The sequence below is a fragment of the Oncorhynchus tshawytscha genome, linkage group LG27 (assembly GCF_018296145.1).
Source record: "Oncorhynchus tshawytscha isolate Ot180627B linkage group LG27, Otsh_v2.0, whole genome shotgun sequence".
Taxonomy (NCBI): domain Eukaryota; kingdom Metazoa; phylum Chordata; class Actinopteri; order Salmoniformes; family Salmonidae; genus Oncorhynchus; species Oncorhynchus tshawytscha.
This window is the reverse complement of record NC_056455.1, coordinates 15,692-33,027: the sequence shown is the minus strand read 5'-3', so window position 1 is coordinate 33,027 and position 17,336 is coordinate 15,692.

Genomic DNA, 17,336 nt, shown 5'->3' with positions numbered 1-17,336 from the left:
TTTCTGGTCAAATAGCCCTTACATAGCCTGGAGGAGTGTTTTGAGTCATTGTCCTGTTGATAAACAAATTATGGTCCCCACTAAGTGCAAACCAGATGGGATGGCATATCACTGCTGAATGCTGTGATAGCCATGCTGGTTAAGTGTGTCCTGAATTCTAAATAAATCACTGACAGTGTCACCAGCAAAGCCACCCCCACACCATCACACCCCCTCCTCCATGCTTCATGGTGGGAACCACACATGTAGAGATCATCCGTTTACCTAGTTTGCGTCTCACAAAGACACTGCGGTTGGAACCAGAAATCTCAGAGTAAAGAACAGGTTTATACCGGTCTAATGTCCATTGCTCATGTTTCTTGGCCCAAGCAAGTATCTTCCTCTTATTGGTGTCCTTTAGTAGAGGTTTCTTTGCAGCAATTTGACTATGAAGACCTGATTCAAGCAGTCTCCTCTGAACAGTTGATGTTGAGATGTGTTTGTTACTTGAACTCTGTGAAGCATTTATTTGGGCTGCAATCTGAGGTGCAGGTAATTGCCCATTTCTGAGGCTGGTAACTCTAATGAACTTATCCTCTGCAGCAGAGGTAACTCTGGGTCTTCCTTTCCTGAGAGCCAGTTTCATCACATTGCTTGATGGTTCTTGACATTTTCCAGATTGACTGACCTTCATGTCTTAAAGTAATGATGGACTGTTGTTTCTCTTTGCTTATTTGAGCTGTTCTTGACATAATATGGACTTGGTCTTTTACCAAATAGGGCTATCTTCTGTATACCAACCCTAACTTAACTTAACTGATTGGCTCAAACGTGTTAAGAAGGAAAGGAATTCCATAACTGAACTTTTAACAAGTCACACCTGTTAATTGAAATGCATTCCTGGTGAATCCCTCATGAAGCTGGTTGGGAGAATGCCAAGAGTGTGCAAAGCTGTCATCAAGGCGAAGGGTGGCTACTTTGAAGAATCTCAAATATAACATTTGTTTAACACTTTTTTGGTTACTACATGATTCCATGTGTGTTATTTCATAGTGTTGATGTCTTCACTAGTATTATACAATGTAGAAAATATTATAAGACACCAACTCATTCAATAAAAACCATTGAATGAGTTGGTGTGTCCAAATTTTGACTGGTACTGTACAGTGGGGCAAAAAAGTATTTAGTCAGCCACCAATTGTGCAAGTTCTCCCACTTAAAAAGATGAGAGAGGCCTGTAATTTTCATCATAGGTACACTTCAACTATGACAGACAAAATGAGAAAGTGGAGGGAGTTGAAAGTCCGTGTTGCCCAGCAACAGCCCCAAAACATCACTGCTCTAGAGGAGATCTGCATGGAGGAATGGGCCAAAATACTAGCAACAGTGTGTGAAAACCTTGTGAAGACTTACAGAAAACGTTTGACCTCTGTCATTGCCAACAAAGGGTATATAACAAAGTATTGAGATAAACTTTTGTTATTGACCAAATACTTATTTTTCCACCATAATTTGCAAATAAATTCATAAAAAATCCTACAGTGTGATTTTCTGGATTTAATTTTTTTTTGGTCTGTCATCGTTGAAGTGTACCTATGATGAAAATTACAGGCCTCTCTCATCTTTTTAAGTGGGAGAACTTGCACAATTGGTGGCTGACTAAATACTTTTTTGCCCCACTGTATATGTGGACACCCATTCAAATAAGTGGATTCAGTTATTTCAGTCACACCCGTTGCTGACAGGTGTATAAAATCGAGCACACAGCCATGCAAGGTCCATAGATTAACCTTGGCAGTAGAATGGCCTTTCTGAAGAGGTCAGTGACTTTCAACGTGGCACTCTCATTGGATGCCACCTTTCCAACAAGTCAGTTTGTCAAATTTCTGCCCTGCTAGAGCTGCCCTGCTCAAATGTAAGTGCTGTTATTGTGAAGTGGAAATGTCTAGGAGCAGCATTGGCTCAGCCGCGAAGTGGTAGGTCACAAAAGCTCACAGAACTGGACCACTGAGTGCTGAAGCACATAATATGTAAAAATAGTCTGTTCTTGGTTGCAGCACTTACTACCAAGTTCCAAACTGCATTTGAAGAAGCATTGAGCATGCCTCAAGAACTGTTTGTCGGGAGCTTCATTAAAATGTGTTTCCATTGCCGAGCAGCCGCACACAAGCCTAGATCCTCATGTGCAATGCCAAGCGTTGGCTGGAGTGGTGTAAAGCTCACCACCATTGGACTCTGGAGCAGTGGAAACGCATTCTCTGGAGTGATGAATCACGCTTCACCATCTGGGTTTGATGGATGCCAGGAGAATGCTACCTGAGTGAATGAATAGTGCCAACTGTAAAGTTTGGTGGAGGAATAATGGTCTAAGGGTGTTTTTCATGGTTTGGGCTAGGCCCCATAGTTCCAGTGAAGGGAAATGTTAACGCTACAGCATACAATGACATTCTTGACAATTCTGTACGTCCAACTTTGTGGCAACAGTTTGGGGAAGGCTCTTTCCTGTTTCAGCATGGCAATGCCAAAGTGCACAAAGCGAGGTCCGTACAGAAATGGTTTGTCGAGAATGGTGTGGAAGAACTTCACAGAGCCCTGACGTCAACCCCATCGAATACCTTTGGGATGAATTGGAATGCCGACTGCGAGCCAGGCCTAATCGCCCAACATCTGTGCCCAACCTCACTGATGCTTTTGTGGCTTAATGGAAGCAAGTCCCCGCAGCAAATGTTTCAAGATCTAGTGGAAATTCTAGCAGCAAATGGGGGACCAACTCCACATTAATGCCCATGATTTTGTAATGAGATGTTCGATGATCAGGTGTCCAAATACTTTTGGTCATGTAGTGCATGTCAATATAGAAAACATTGTGAGTAGACAACCTTGACAATGTCCTCCCATTTAACTGTGAGATAATGCTACAATTACCTTGATCAATACACTTCTAAACTCTGTCCGCCTTAGCTTTGCCAATTTAGCAATTGAAGTTTACTTCAGGCTAAGAGGTCCTTTGTTGAACTAGTATGAACAGCCTCTGTCAGAAAGACATCAAAGTGCTGACTAGAATATGGCTCAAATATCCAAGGTTTATTGTCAGTGGGGCAATAAGACAATATCACCAGTGATTATACATTTCAAGAAATTATCACAAGTTGTTCACTTGTATCCCAGACACTCAGTCAGACTCTTGAGGTCCAGTCAGACCAGACAGACACAATGGGAGTAGAGAAAACGGAGCTGGATGAGGGAGACTCGACTCTGATGAGTGGCACCAAGTCTCCCAAGGTTCGGCCTCCCAACATGTTTTAGCGCATTATCCAGCCTTGCCTGTCAGAGGTGGTGGGCACCATGTTCTTCGTCTTCATCGTGTTTGTGCCAGTGATCGAGAACGTTGAGTCTGGAGGCATGGTACAGCCGGCGCTGGTCCATGGCCTGGCAGTTGCCGTCATGGTGGCATGCATGGATCAGATCACGTAGGACTCACCTGTACTGACCTGGTTGATCTTTCCTGTGTGATCTTACCTCACCTGGCTTTTTCTTGCAACTTGAAGCTTTGGTTGCAGAAGCTAATGGTATGCTGTGCAGATAACCATTTTTGGTTCTCTCAAAATATAAATTGGAATATATTTTGGAATTGAAATTTTCTGAAAAAATGTATGTATGAAAAATAGTTTATTATAGACAGAAATAATTTAATATAATTGAATTTGAATAACTATACTCAGCCTTGTTTCAGGATGGTAAGTTGGTGGTTGAAGATATCCCTCTAGTGGTGTGGGGGCTGTGCTTTGGCAAAGTGGGTGGGGTTATATCCTTCCTGTTTGGCCCTGTCTGGGGGTGTCCTCGGATGGGGCCACAGTGTCTCCTGACCCCTCCTGTCTCAGCCTCCAGTATTTATGCTGCAGTAGTTAATGTGTCGGGGGGCTAGGGTCAGTTTGTTATATCTGGAGTACCTCTCCTGTCCTATTCGGTGTCCTGTGTGAATCTAAGTGTGCGTTCTCTAATTCTCTCTTCTCTCTCTCTCTCTCTCTCTCTCTCTCTCTCTCGGAGGACCTGAGCCCTAGGACCATGCCCCAGGACTACCTGACATGATGACTCCTTGCTGTCCCCAGTCCACCTGGCCGTGCTGCTGCTCCAGTTTCAACTGTTCTGCCTTATTATTATTCGACCATGCTGGTCATTTATGAACATTTGAACATCTTGGCCATGTTCTGTTATAATCTCCACCCGGCACAGCCAGAAGAGGACTGGCCACCCCACATATGCTCTCTCTAATTCTCTCTTTCTTTCTCTCTCTCGGAGGACCTGAGCCCTAGGACCATGCCCCAGGACTACCTGACATGATGACTCCTTGCTGTCCCCAGTCCACCTGACCGTGCTGCTGCTCCAGTTTCAACTGTTCTGCCTTATTATTATACGACCATGCTGGTCATTTATGAACATTTGAACATCTTGGCCATGTTCTGTTATAATCTCCACCCAGCACAGCCAGAAGAGGACTGGCCACCCCACATAGCCTGGTTCCTCTCTAGGTTTCTTCCTAGGTTTTGGCCTTTCTAGGGAGTTTTTCCTAGCCACCGTGCTTCTACACCTGCATTGCTTGCTGTTTGGGGTTTTAGGCTGGGTTTCTGTACAGCACTTTGAGATATCAGCTGATGTACGAAGGGCTATATAAATAAATTTGATTTGATTTAAATCAGTGTTCAGGCTTTTATTTTTGTTGTGTTCTGAGAGTATGAAATGTCACTGATGGAGTGCTGAGGTTTAGAGGGTCTACACCAGAAGTTATAGGAGGAAGGCATGTAGTGTGTGCAACTAAGCTTGGAATGTGTTAAGTTTTTGTCTGAATGCAGCTGTATTGATCATTTGGGCAGAATAAACTTTGTTCAGCTTTCATAAGGTTCGTTGAGTTTAACATTTTCATGCAACTGAATGGGTCCCATTTCAACCCTCCTTTCACCATCTAACTGTGTGGCGGCATGCAACTGTTCATGGTCATCTCATACCTTATCAGCCAGTTAATAGGAGGGGTGCTGGGAGCTGCCATGTCAAAGGTCAGTTGGGTTATTAATTGTTCACCTGCGGTAACCTCTAATGAACAGTTGCAGTAGTATAAAGGGAGAACAAATTATAATTCTATAGCGGAAAGGACATTCTCTTCCACCAGCTGGTTCTCTTTGAGCCTGGATACAAGGTTAGGGAAAGGCATGCTTATAAAGTTAAGAAAATCAATCAATTAATCAATTCATAATATGTGTAGGCCTAGCACTTTTTGTTAATAGATTTGTCACTAATGTGAAGTGGTGTCCTGCTTTGCTTAGCACCTGCAACATGTAGGCCAGCAGTTGACAGTTGTACACTGTCCTTCAGATGATATCAAAGGAGAACTACACCAACGCCACTGGAGTGGCGTTTACCATCCTCTAATCAGAGGACCAGCTGGCGGGGGCAAATCTTTGGAGAGATAGCCATTATGTGCTTGGTTTCCATGGTAGTGTTGCTAGTGGCAGTTAACTCAAAGAGCAAAAGTCCCATGGTGCCTTTCCTGGTAGGCCGTACGGTCATCATCAACATTCTAGCAGGGTGAGCTGAAAGAATATATTAATTTAATTTTACAATATTTAAGAATATAACATTACATTTTTAAATTTGCCCTATTAAATATAGGGCTGGTTTCACAGACAAGGCTTAAGCCTAGTCCCAGACTAAAATGCCTGTTTGAGCTGTCTTAACTCTAAGCGACTTGCACATTCTTATCTTAAAATAGTCGTAGATTTATCCTGTTCTGGATTAAACAAAGCCGATTGCAAGAGGGAGGATTAGAGCTACTCCAGGACTAAATTGAAGTGGAAATGAATCGTTCAAAGAGGCAGGTTTTACTTCTGCTTAGTACTGTTTGTGAGGGAGCATGGATGATTTGGAATATCTAAATGAAGACCAACATGCACTACAGAGGCCAGCCAGACAAGTTATTGTGGATAGGAGTAATCCATTAAATGACTGATGAAATAGCTTTTCGAGACCGCTTTCGTATGTACAAAGAAAATGCATTGGAGATAATACAGTTGAAGTCGTAAGTTTACAAACACTTAGGTTGGAGTCATTAAAACTCATTTTTCAACCACTCCACAAATTTCTTGTTAACAAACTACAGTTTTGGCAAGTGGGTTAGGACATCTACTATGTGCATGACAAGTAATTTTTCCAACAATTGTTTACAGACAGATTATTTCACTTATAATTAACTGTGTCACAATTCAAGTGGGTCAGAAGTTTACACCAAGTTGACTGTGCCTTTAAACAGCTTGGAAAATTCCAGAAAATGATGCCATGGCTTTAGAAGCTTCTGATAGGCTAATTGACATCATTTGAGTCAATTGGAGGTGTATCTGTGGATGTATTTCAAAGCCAACCTTCAAACTCAGTGCCTCTTTGCTTGACATCATGGGAAAATCAAAATAAATCAGCCAAGACCTCAGAAAAAAAACTGTAGACCTCCACAAGTCTAATTCATCCTTGGGAGCAATTTCCAAATGCCTGAAGGTACCATGTTCCTCTGTACAAACAATAGTACGCAAGTATAAACACCATGGACAAACGCAGCCGTCATACCGCTCAGGAAGGAGACGTGTTCTGTCTCCTAGAGATGAACATACTTTGGTGAGAAAAGTGCAAATCAATCCCAGAACAACAGCAAAGGACCTTGTGAAGATGCTGAAGGAAAAAGGTACAAAAGTATCTATATCCACAGTAAAACGAGTCCTATATCGACATAACCTGAAAGGCCGCTCAGCAAGGAAGAAGCCACTGCTCCAAAACCGCCATAAAAGAAACAGACTACAGTTTGCAACTGCACATGGGGACAAAGATTGGACTTTTTGGAGAAATGTCCTCTGGTCTGATGAAACAAAAATAGAACTGTTTGGCCATAATGACCATTGTTATGTTTGGAGTAAAAGGGGGCTGCTTGCAAGGCGAAGAACACCATCGCAACCTTGAAGCACGGGGGTGGCAGCATCATGTTGTGGGGGTGCTTTGCTGCAGGATGGACTTGGTGCACTTCACAAAATAGATGGCATCATGAGGTAGCAAATTGATGTGGATATATTGAAGAAACATTTCAAGACATCAGTCAGAAAGTTAAAGCTAGGTCGTAAATGGGTCTTCCAAATGGACAATGACCCCAAGCATACTTCCAAAGTTGTCAGGAATTGTGAAAAACTTAAATGTATTTGGCTAAGGTGTATGTAAGCTTCCAACTTCAACTGTATCTTTGCTTGAACCTAGACTTTCCTCTCTGTCTCAAAGAGGAAGGTCTTCACCCAAGTTCTGATCGCTTTGAGGTTTTTGGCATCTGGAATCTTTCATTGTGAAACTGGCGATTTCTGTGCTGCCAGTGAAGCAACTGTGTGTAGAATGGTAAAAACTCCTGAACTGAGGAGTCTTTACATCAAGTTTCCTGATGCTGCCAACTATAAAGTGCAATTCTATGAATATGGTCACTTCCCAGGAGTGATTGGCTGTATAGATGGATGTCATGTTCCCATCAAGTGTCCATCAACTCCTGATGCTGAAGAGTACAGGAACCGTAAGAACTGGTTTTCCATCAATGTTCAGGGTGAATGTACTCCTAATTTAGAGTTTTCAAACATTGTTGCCCAGTTTCAGAGAGGACAAAGTAGTGGACCACTACTTGGTGACAGTGGATATGGTCAGAGTAACTTTTTATTCACTTCACACGTATATAAACCCACAACAGCTGAGCAGCAAAGATACAACAGAGCTCATATCTGCACGAGAGCGATGGTCAAGCATATGTTTGGAGTATGGAAAAATCTATTCCAGTGTTTATGCAATACACTTTGTTTCAAGCCAAGAAGATGCTGCAAGGTGATCATTGCTACAGCTGTGCGGCACAACTACCTGAAGTAGCATTGCTATCCTGATCCTCCAATGGAAGATCAGCATCAAGCAGATGTGCCAAAAGCTGAGGCAGGCAATGACCAATGAGGACTTGCACACAGAGTTGCTTTCACATTGCAGCACTTCAACTAGATGAGATGCATTTGAATAAGGAATGTATTCATTATGGCTTATTTTTGCTTTGATAATGTTTGTTTTGTACAAAATTAAAATAGTGTGCAGCAAAATTAAATGAGTGACTAAACCAAGGCTGGTTTAAAATGTAGTTTGTGGTGATTAAAATACTCTCACTCATGAATATCCAAATGACAAAATTTGATTTTTTTACATATCATACACCATGGCTGGTAATCACAACTGTATCTTTTTGGATCATACCTCTCTCTTCCAACTTCATATCCAATTCAACCTGTAGATTCCTCATTTTCCTTTCATGTTCTTCCTTCAGATATTTCATTTTATGCTCATGAAATTCTCTGGCTAACTTTTCATGCATGGTCATCTTTTTTGTTCTCTGCTGAAAGGTGGTGGCAGCGTCTTCTCTCCGGGATGCTATAGCAGATGTGGAGGGTACACACTCACTGTTTACTGGCTCTTCCAACCTGTTCACATTCCTTGTCTCTGGAAAAAGAACACTGTTAGAAGCACAAATAAACGCATATGGTCCTTAGAATAAAATAAAGATTGACACAGACATTGGAATATATTTACCAAAGGAGGTTACCAATTTTATTTATTTGGTATATGTACCATTTTTGCTGAGTTCTTCATCTGAACTGTCCAAATGGTCATCGTCTGGTATACCATCCAGAGGTTGGCCATCGTCTGGTATACCATCCAGAGGTTGGTCATCGTCTGGTATACCATCCAGAGGTTGGTCATCGTCTGGTATACCATCCAGAGGTTGGTCATCGTCTGGTATACCATCCAGAGATGGTCATCGTCTGGTATACCATCCAGAGGTTGGTCATCGTCTGGTATACCATCCAGAGGTTGGTCATCGTCTGGTATACCATCCAGAGGTTGGTCATCGTCTGGTATACCATCCAGAGGTTGGTCATCGTCTGGTATACCATCCAGAGGTTGGTCATCGTCTGGTATACCATCCAGAGGTTGGTCATCGTCTGGTATACCATCCAGAGGTTGGTCATCGTCTGGTATACCATCCAGAGGTTGGTCATCGTCTGGTATACCATCCAGAGGTTGGTCATTGACTGGTATACCATCCAGAGGTTGGTCATCGTCTGGGATACCATCCAGAGGTTGCTGGTGCTTATTATTCCAGACAGCAAGTCACTCAAATCATCAGTCTTGTCTTTTTTTGTTGGTCCACCAGTAAATCATTCTCTTCTGATCTCTGCATTCTTTCTTTATAAAGCCAGTTTAATGTCATTCCACAGAGTATTTGAAGGCAGATATCATTCAATATAAGTGATGTCACAAAAATAAAAATATGAGAAATGTGAAATTCTGATAATAAGGAAAATATCTCACCTGACGTTGTTGTACTCTTCTGGTGGTTACATTTTCATTTGCATTGAATTCACTGCAAATTGTAGCCCAACCACTCTTTCTTCGGCTCAATAGCAGCAGTATTATTTTTACCTTCAATAACTGGATGGCTCCACAAAAGTAGTTTTAGTATCTTCTTCATACTCACTATAGTTTTTTGAACAAATTATTTTGTCCTCTGCCATTGTTTTGTCTCAAGATTCACACCAGTAACTGTGTTTTCTATTCCATTCCGGGTTTTTATGAGCACCATTAGACCAACAGCATGTGCTCATACTTAACCTAATCATGCTTAGCCTAGGTGTTCTCATTTAGGCTTACTTACCTTATTACTCCATGACTCCATAGTCTCCAACTAACTAAGCCAAATGTAATGAAAGATACTTAAATGTCCTAGTTTAACTAGTACACATTAAGGACTACTCTTGGCTTAATCTAAGCCCTTTCTCTGTAACTGGCCCTAGCTAGACTATTACAATAACCACATGCTCAAAAATCACCAATAGTCCGTTTCATTAACATTGTCAAGTTTGTATCATGTGGCTGATAATGTCCCCTTTACCAAACAGCATCTCTGTGTAGACTGTAATCCTAGATATTAGTGTGTGCAGCAGTTAACCAGTCTGTGTGCTGGTGCCGAAGGGATGTGTCTGGGACCTGCCTGAAGCCAGCCGGGGCTCTGGCGCCAGCAGTGATGGCCAACTACTGGACCTACCATTGGGTTTACTGGGCTGGTCCTATCGCAGGAGGTCTACTGGCGTGTGTTTATTTCTTTATTCAAATTCCATTTTGAAGGTAACAAGTTAAAATATATTACAAACATCTATAGATCCTTCTACAGTGTGGTTGGTATACTGTATACTGAAGACCGAATTTAGCAAGTTGACTGTGTAAAGGTAAATGAGGAGACGTAAAAGGTTTAATACAGAGCTTTCTGGATACAGGTGGGCATGTACAAATGCAGCGGCTAATGGCACCAAAGGATAAAAGGCCAAGGCCAATAGCCTGGTGGCTAAAGAGCATTGCTAATAGACAAACGTCCAAAAAGTCCAATTATGCTGTGCCTTAAACACCATATGCGAATTGATTGCCCCCCCTCTATCTTCAGAGCTCGTGCTGTTAGGTGACCTAAACTGGGACACGCTTAACACCCAGGCCATCCTACAATCTAAGCTTGATGCTCTCAATCTCACACAAATTATCAATCAACCCACCAGGTACAACCCCAAATCCGTTAACACGGGCACCCTCATAGATATCATCCTAACCAACCTGCCCTCCAAATACACCTCTGCTGTCTTCAACCAGGATCTCAGCAATCACTGCCTCATTGCCTGAGTCCGTAATGGGTCTGTGGTCAAGCGACCACCCCCCATCAATGTCAAACGCTCCCTAAAACACTTCAGCGGGCAGGCCTTTCTAATCGACCTGGCCCGGGTATCTTGGAATGATAATGACCTCATTCTGTCAGTAGAGGATACCTGGTTATTCTTTCAAAGTGCTTTCCTCACCATCTTAAATAAGCATGCCCCATTCCAAAAAAATTGAACCCGGAACAGATATAGCCCGTGGGTCACTCCAGACCTGACTGCCCTTGTCCAGCACAAAAACATCCTGTGGCGTACTGCATTAGCATCGAATAGCCCCTGCAATATGCAACTTTTCAGGGAAGTTAGGAACCAATATACACAGGCAGTTAGGAAAGCAAAGGCTGGCTTTTTCAAACAGAAATTTGCATCCTGCAGCACTAACTCCGAAAAGTTCTGGGACAATGTAAAGTCCATGGAGAATAAGAGCACCTCCTCCCAGCTTCTCACTGCACTGAGGCTAGGTAACACTGTCACCACCGATAAATCCGCGATAATTGAGAATTTCAATAAGCATTTTTCTACGGCTGGCCATGCTTTCCACCTGGCTACACCTACCCCGGGAAAATAGCCCTGCACCCCTCACTGCAACTTGCCCAAGCCTACCCATTTCTTCTTCACCCAAATCCAGATAGCTAATGTTCTGAAAGAGCTGCAAAATCTGGACCCCTACAAATCAGCAGGGCTAGACAATCTGGACCCTCTCTTCCTAGAATTATCCGCCGAAATTGTTGCAACCCCTATTACTAGCTTGTTCAACCTCTCTTTCGTATCGTCTGAGATCCCCAAAGATTGGAAAGCTGCCGCGGTCATCCCCCTCTTCAAAGGGCCCCAAACTGCTACAGATCTATATCTATCCTACCCTGCCTTTCTAAGGTCTTCGAAAGCCAAGTTAACAAACAGATCACCGACCATTTCGGATCCCACCGTACCTTCTCCGCTATGTAATCTGGTTTCCAAGCTAGTCATGGGTGCACCTCAGCCACGCTCAAGATCCTAAACGACATCATAACCACCATTGATAAAAGACAATACTGTGCAGCTGTATTCATCGACCTGGCCAAGGCTTTCGACTCTGTCAATCACCACATTCTTATAGGCAGACTCAACAGCCTTGGTTTCTCTAATGACTGCCTCGCCTGGTTAACCAACTACTTCTCTGACAGAGTTTAGTGTGTCAAATGGACTGCGTGTTGTCCGGACCTCTGGCAGTCTCTATGGGGGTGCCACAGGGTTCAATTCTCGGGCCAACTCTTTTCTCTGTATACATCAATCATGTCGCTTTTGCTGCTGGTGATTCTCTGATCCACCTCTACGCAGACATTCTGTATACATCTGGCCCTTCTTTGGACACTGTGTTAACTAACCTCCAGATGAGCTTCAATGCCATACAACTCTCCTTCCGTGGCCTCCAACTGCTCTTAAATGCACGCAAAACTAAATGCATGCTCTTCAACCGATCGCTGCCCACCCTACACACCCGTCCAGCATCACTACTCTGGACGGTTATGACTTAGAATATGTGGACAACAATAAATACCTAAATACACAATCATGAAGTGGAACGACATTTATTGGATATTTCAAACTTTTTTAACAAATCAAAAACTGAAAAATTGGGTGTGCAAAATTATTCAGCCCCCTTAAGTTAATACTTTGTAGCGCCACCTTTTGCTGCGATTACAGCTGTAAGTCGCTTGGGGTATGTCTCTATCAGTTTTGCACATCGAGAGACTGAAATTTTTTCCCATTCCTCCTTGCAAAACAGCTCGAGCTCAGTGAGGTTGGATGGAGAGCATTTGTGAACAGCAGTTTTCAGTTCTTTCCACAGATTCTCGATTGGATTCAGGTCTGGACTTTAACTTGGCCATTCTAACACCTGGATATGTTTATTTTTGAACCATTCCATTGTAGATTTTGCTTTATGTTTTGGATCATTGTCTTGTTGGAAGACAAATCTCCGTCCCAGTCTCAGGTCTTTTGCAGACTCCATCAGGTTTTCTTCCAGAATGGTCCTGTATTTGGCTCCATCCATCTTCCCATCAATTTTAACCATCTTCCCTGTCCCTGCTGAAGAAAAGCAGGCCCAAACCATGATGCTGCCACCACCATGTTTGACAGTGGGGATGGTGTGTTCAGGGTGATGAGCTGTGTTGCTTTTACGCCAAACATAACGTTTTGCATTGTTGCCAAAAAGTTCAATTTTGGTTTCATCTGACCAGAGCACCTTCTTCCACATGTTTGGTGTGTCTCCCGGGTGGCTTGTGGCAAACTTTAAACAACACTTTTTATGGATATCTTTAAGAAATGGCTTTCTTCTTGCCACTCTTCCATAAAGGCCAGATTTGTGCAATATACGACTGATTGTTGTCCTATGGACAGAGTCTCCCACCTCAGCTGTAGATCTCTGCAGTTCATCCAGAGTGATCATGGGCCTCTTGGCTGCATCTCTGATCAGTCTTCTCCTTGTATGAGCTGAAAGTTTAGAGGGACGGCCAGGTCTTGGTAGATTTGCAGTGGTCTGATACTCCTTCCATTTCAATATTATCACTTGCACAGTGCTCCTTGGGATGTTTAAAGCTTGGGAAATCTTTTTGTATCCAAATCCAGCTTTAAACTTCTTCACAACAGTATCTCGAACCTGCCTGGTGTGTTCCTTGTTCTTCATGATGCTCTCTGCGCTTTTAACGGACCTCTGAGACTATCACAGTGCAGGTGCATTTATACGGAGACTTGATTACACACAGGTGGATTGTATTTATCATCATTAGTCATTTAGGTCAACATTGGATCATTCAGAGATCCTCACTGAACTTCTGGAGAGAGTTTGCTGCACTGAAAGTAAAGGGGCTGAATAATTTTGCACGCCCAATTTTTCAGTTTTTGATTTGTTAAAAAAGTTTGAAATATCCAATAAATGTCGTTCCACTTCATGATTGTGTCCCACTTGTTGTTGATTCTTCACAAAAAAATACAGTTTTATATCTTTATGTTTGAAGCCTGAAATGTGGCAAAAGGTCGCAAAGTTCAAGGGGGCCGAATACTTTCGCAAGGCACTGTATGTGTCTGGTTAGACTAAAAACTCTCCTTCCAGACTAACATTAAGCATCTCCAGTCCAAAATTAAATCTAGAATCGGCTTCATATTTCGCAACAAAGCCTCCTTCACTCATGCTGGCAAACATACCCTTGTAAAACTGACTATCCTACCGATCCTCGACTTTGGCGATGTAATTTACAAAATAGCCTCCAACACTCTACTCAGCAAATTGGATGCAGTCTATCACAGTGCCATCTGTTTTGTCACCAAAGGCCCATATACTACCCACCACAGAGACCTGTATGCTCTCGTTGGCTGGCCCTCGCATCATATCCGTCGCCAAACCCACTGGCTCCAGGTCATCTATAACTCATTGATAGGTAAAGGCCCGCCTTATCTCAGCTCACTGGTCACTATAGCAGCACCCAGCACGCGCTCCAGCAGGTCTAGCAAGTATATTTCACTGGTCATCCCCAAAGCCAATTCCTCCTTTCCTTCCAGTTTTCTGCTGCCAATGACTGGAATGAACTGCAAAAATCACTGAAGCTGGAGACTCATATCTCCCTCACTAGCTTTAAGCACCAGCTGTCAGAGCAGCTCACAGATCACTGCACCTGTACATAGCCCATCTGTAAATAGCCCATCCAACTACCTCATCCAACTACCTCATCACCATATTGTTATTTATTTTATTTATTTTGCTCCTTTGCACCCCAGTAGCGCTACTTTCACACTCATCTTTTGCACATCTATCATCCCAGTGTTTAATTTGCCATACTGTAATAATTTCACCACTGTGGCCTATTTATTACCTCACCCCCTTATCCTACCTCATTTGCACACACTGTATATAGACTTTCTCTATTGTATCATTGACTGTATGTTTGTTTATTCCATGTGTAACTGTGTGTTGTTGTTTGTGTCCCACTGCTTTGCTTTATCTTGGCCAGGTCGCAGTTGTAAATGAGAACTTGTTCTCAACTAGCCTACCTGGTTAAATAAAGGTGAAATAAAAATATAAAATTACAAAAATGCTTCTGGTCCTCAAGACTATATAGTCATTCTGATTTATGTAAACATCGTTACAGACGTTGGTAGATATGAAACTGATAGAACTTGCAGATGAACAATGACAACAGTTAAACTTCTGCTACTTTGTCATGTTATGTGGAACAGAGTGGCGTTCAGCGTTTTAACAAGTTCAAGGTTGGGTTAGTTCCTGAGGCCTAGAATTATGTCCTAGTCGTCACTAGTTACCACAGCCACAAAGTCATAATTATGGCTAAACCCCGCCTATTTCTGCAAGTTTCTTAAAATCAGATTTTAACCCTAACTTTAACCCTAACCACACAGCATATTTTTGTTTTCTTGAATTTTTACTATACAGCCAATTTTGAATTTGAGGTAACTAGTGACAACATCTGAGTCAAAGAGATGTATAGAAAACCACTTTTATACATTAGGCCATTTGAAGTTAAGTTTAGTCAATTAGACAGTCAGGCAGGCAGGCTAATTATATTAGGCAGGCGAGTTATATTAGGCAGGCTAACCATATTAGGCAGGCAGGCAGGCTAATTACACTGAACATAAATGTAAACGCTACATGTTAAAGTTTTTGTTCCATGTTTCACGAGTTGAAATAAAAGATCTCCAGAAATGTTCCATACCGCATGAAGCTTATTTCTCTCACATTCTGTGCACAAATTTGTTTATATCTCTGTGAGAATTTCTCCTTTGCCAAGATATCCATCAACCTGACAGGTGTGGCATATCAAGAAGCTGATTGAACAGCACGATCATTACACAGACCGATTGACGTGTACCAAGAACATGCGCGGACCCACTGGCAAGTGTCTTCATTGACATTTTCAAACTTTCCCTGACCGGGTCTGTAATACCTAAATGTTTCAAGCAGACCACCATAATCCCTGTGCCCAAGAAAACGAAGGTAACCTGCCTAAATGACCACTGCCCCGTAGCACTCACATCGGTAGCCATGAAGTGCTTTAAAAGGCTGGTCATGGCTCACATCCACACCATCATCCCGGAAACCCTAGGCCCACTCCAATTCACATTACCGCCTAACAGATCCACAGATAACACAATCTCAATCGCACTCCTCTGCCCTTTCCCACATTGACAAAAGGAACACCTATATGAGAATGCTGTTCATTGACTACAACGGGTGTGGTTGAAATAGACAAATCCACATATTTGAATGGGAGTCCACATACTTTTGTATATATAGTGTAGTTCCTACATGATAGAACGCTTGCTTTGTTATCTAACTGATCTTGTGTCCTTTCTGTCATCCTGTGAACCCATTCTTGCCACTATTTTTTAAGTGTTTTACATGGTGCCAATGTCCAGGGACAGCATGACCACCACCGTTCAAGAATTCCCCACGTGAGCAAAATTACACAGTAAACAAGAATCCCCTGCCTCCAACCAAATTCTGAATAATTTGGTTCAGGATTTTAAAAATTACCTCGTTGTGAAAGATCTAAATTATTATTATTACTGTTTTGGACAGGCATGTAATACTGTCTACAAAAGTATAAATAAACCTAATATCCTTTCGTGTCACCGTGTTTTAATTTTTTATTCACCGCTGATTTAAATGTTGATTCTTGGCACTTTCAATTAATGAATGTCCTATCAATTTTTAAAAAATGAACACGCAGGCATGTTTATCACCGCACGAATGACGAAGTTTCCAGATATAAAGGAGCTTAATTTGGAGTCAGTAATGGGTGGAGGGTCTTGTTGTAGGAGATTACACAGATGCGTGTTTGTTACAGATACCACGTCAGAGGGTGGGAAAACTTGGTCCCGATGTTTTGATTGTAACTAAAAGTTTATTTCTCACGCTTTTAATCAGGCCTAAGAAAATCTCAAACGATGGCGTCAAATTGATCTGAAATTACAGCCCATCAACTACGGCACAGGTGCACTCTCAGGAGGCAGGGCTGGAATGAAACTAATGCCATGCCAATGCCATACATTTTAGAGTAGTCAAAAGTTTAGTATTTGGTCCCATATTCCCTAGCACGCAATGTGACAACAAACATGTTGGATACATTTGCAGTTTGTTTTGGTTGTGTTTTGGATTATGTGTTGCCAACACAATCTCACATTCAATTCGTGCATTATGTATATAATGCATTTCAGCAAATTTTGTGCGTTTTTGTGCGGCTTAATTCGTGAGAAAAGACACGAATTTATGTGCTAATTAATTCGTGCGAAAAGACACACATTTAACCAGTAGGCTACACACAAGCCTTTGCAACAACCAAAGACACAATATCCTATATTTCATTTTTGTTCTTCTTTATGGCTAATTCAACGTTGTGAATATACAGAAATTGTGTCTTTATTTAACCCTGTTTTAAAATGTGTAGTTGTATGCTTATAAATAGTGTTTTAAACTTGCTGAACAGAATTTGTGAGAAAAGACCTATTTCGTGGGAAAATTTGTTTTATTGTCAATGCTGTTTTCCATGCTTGATTTCGCTTAAT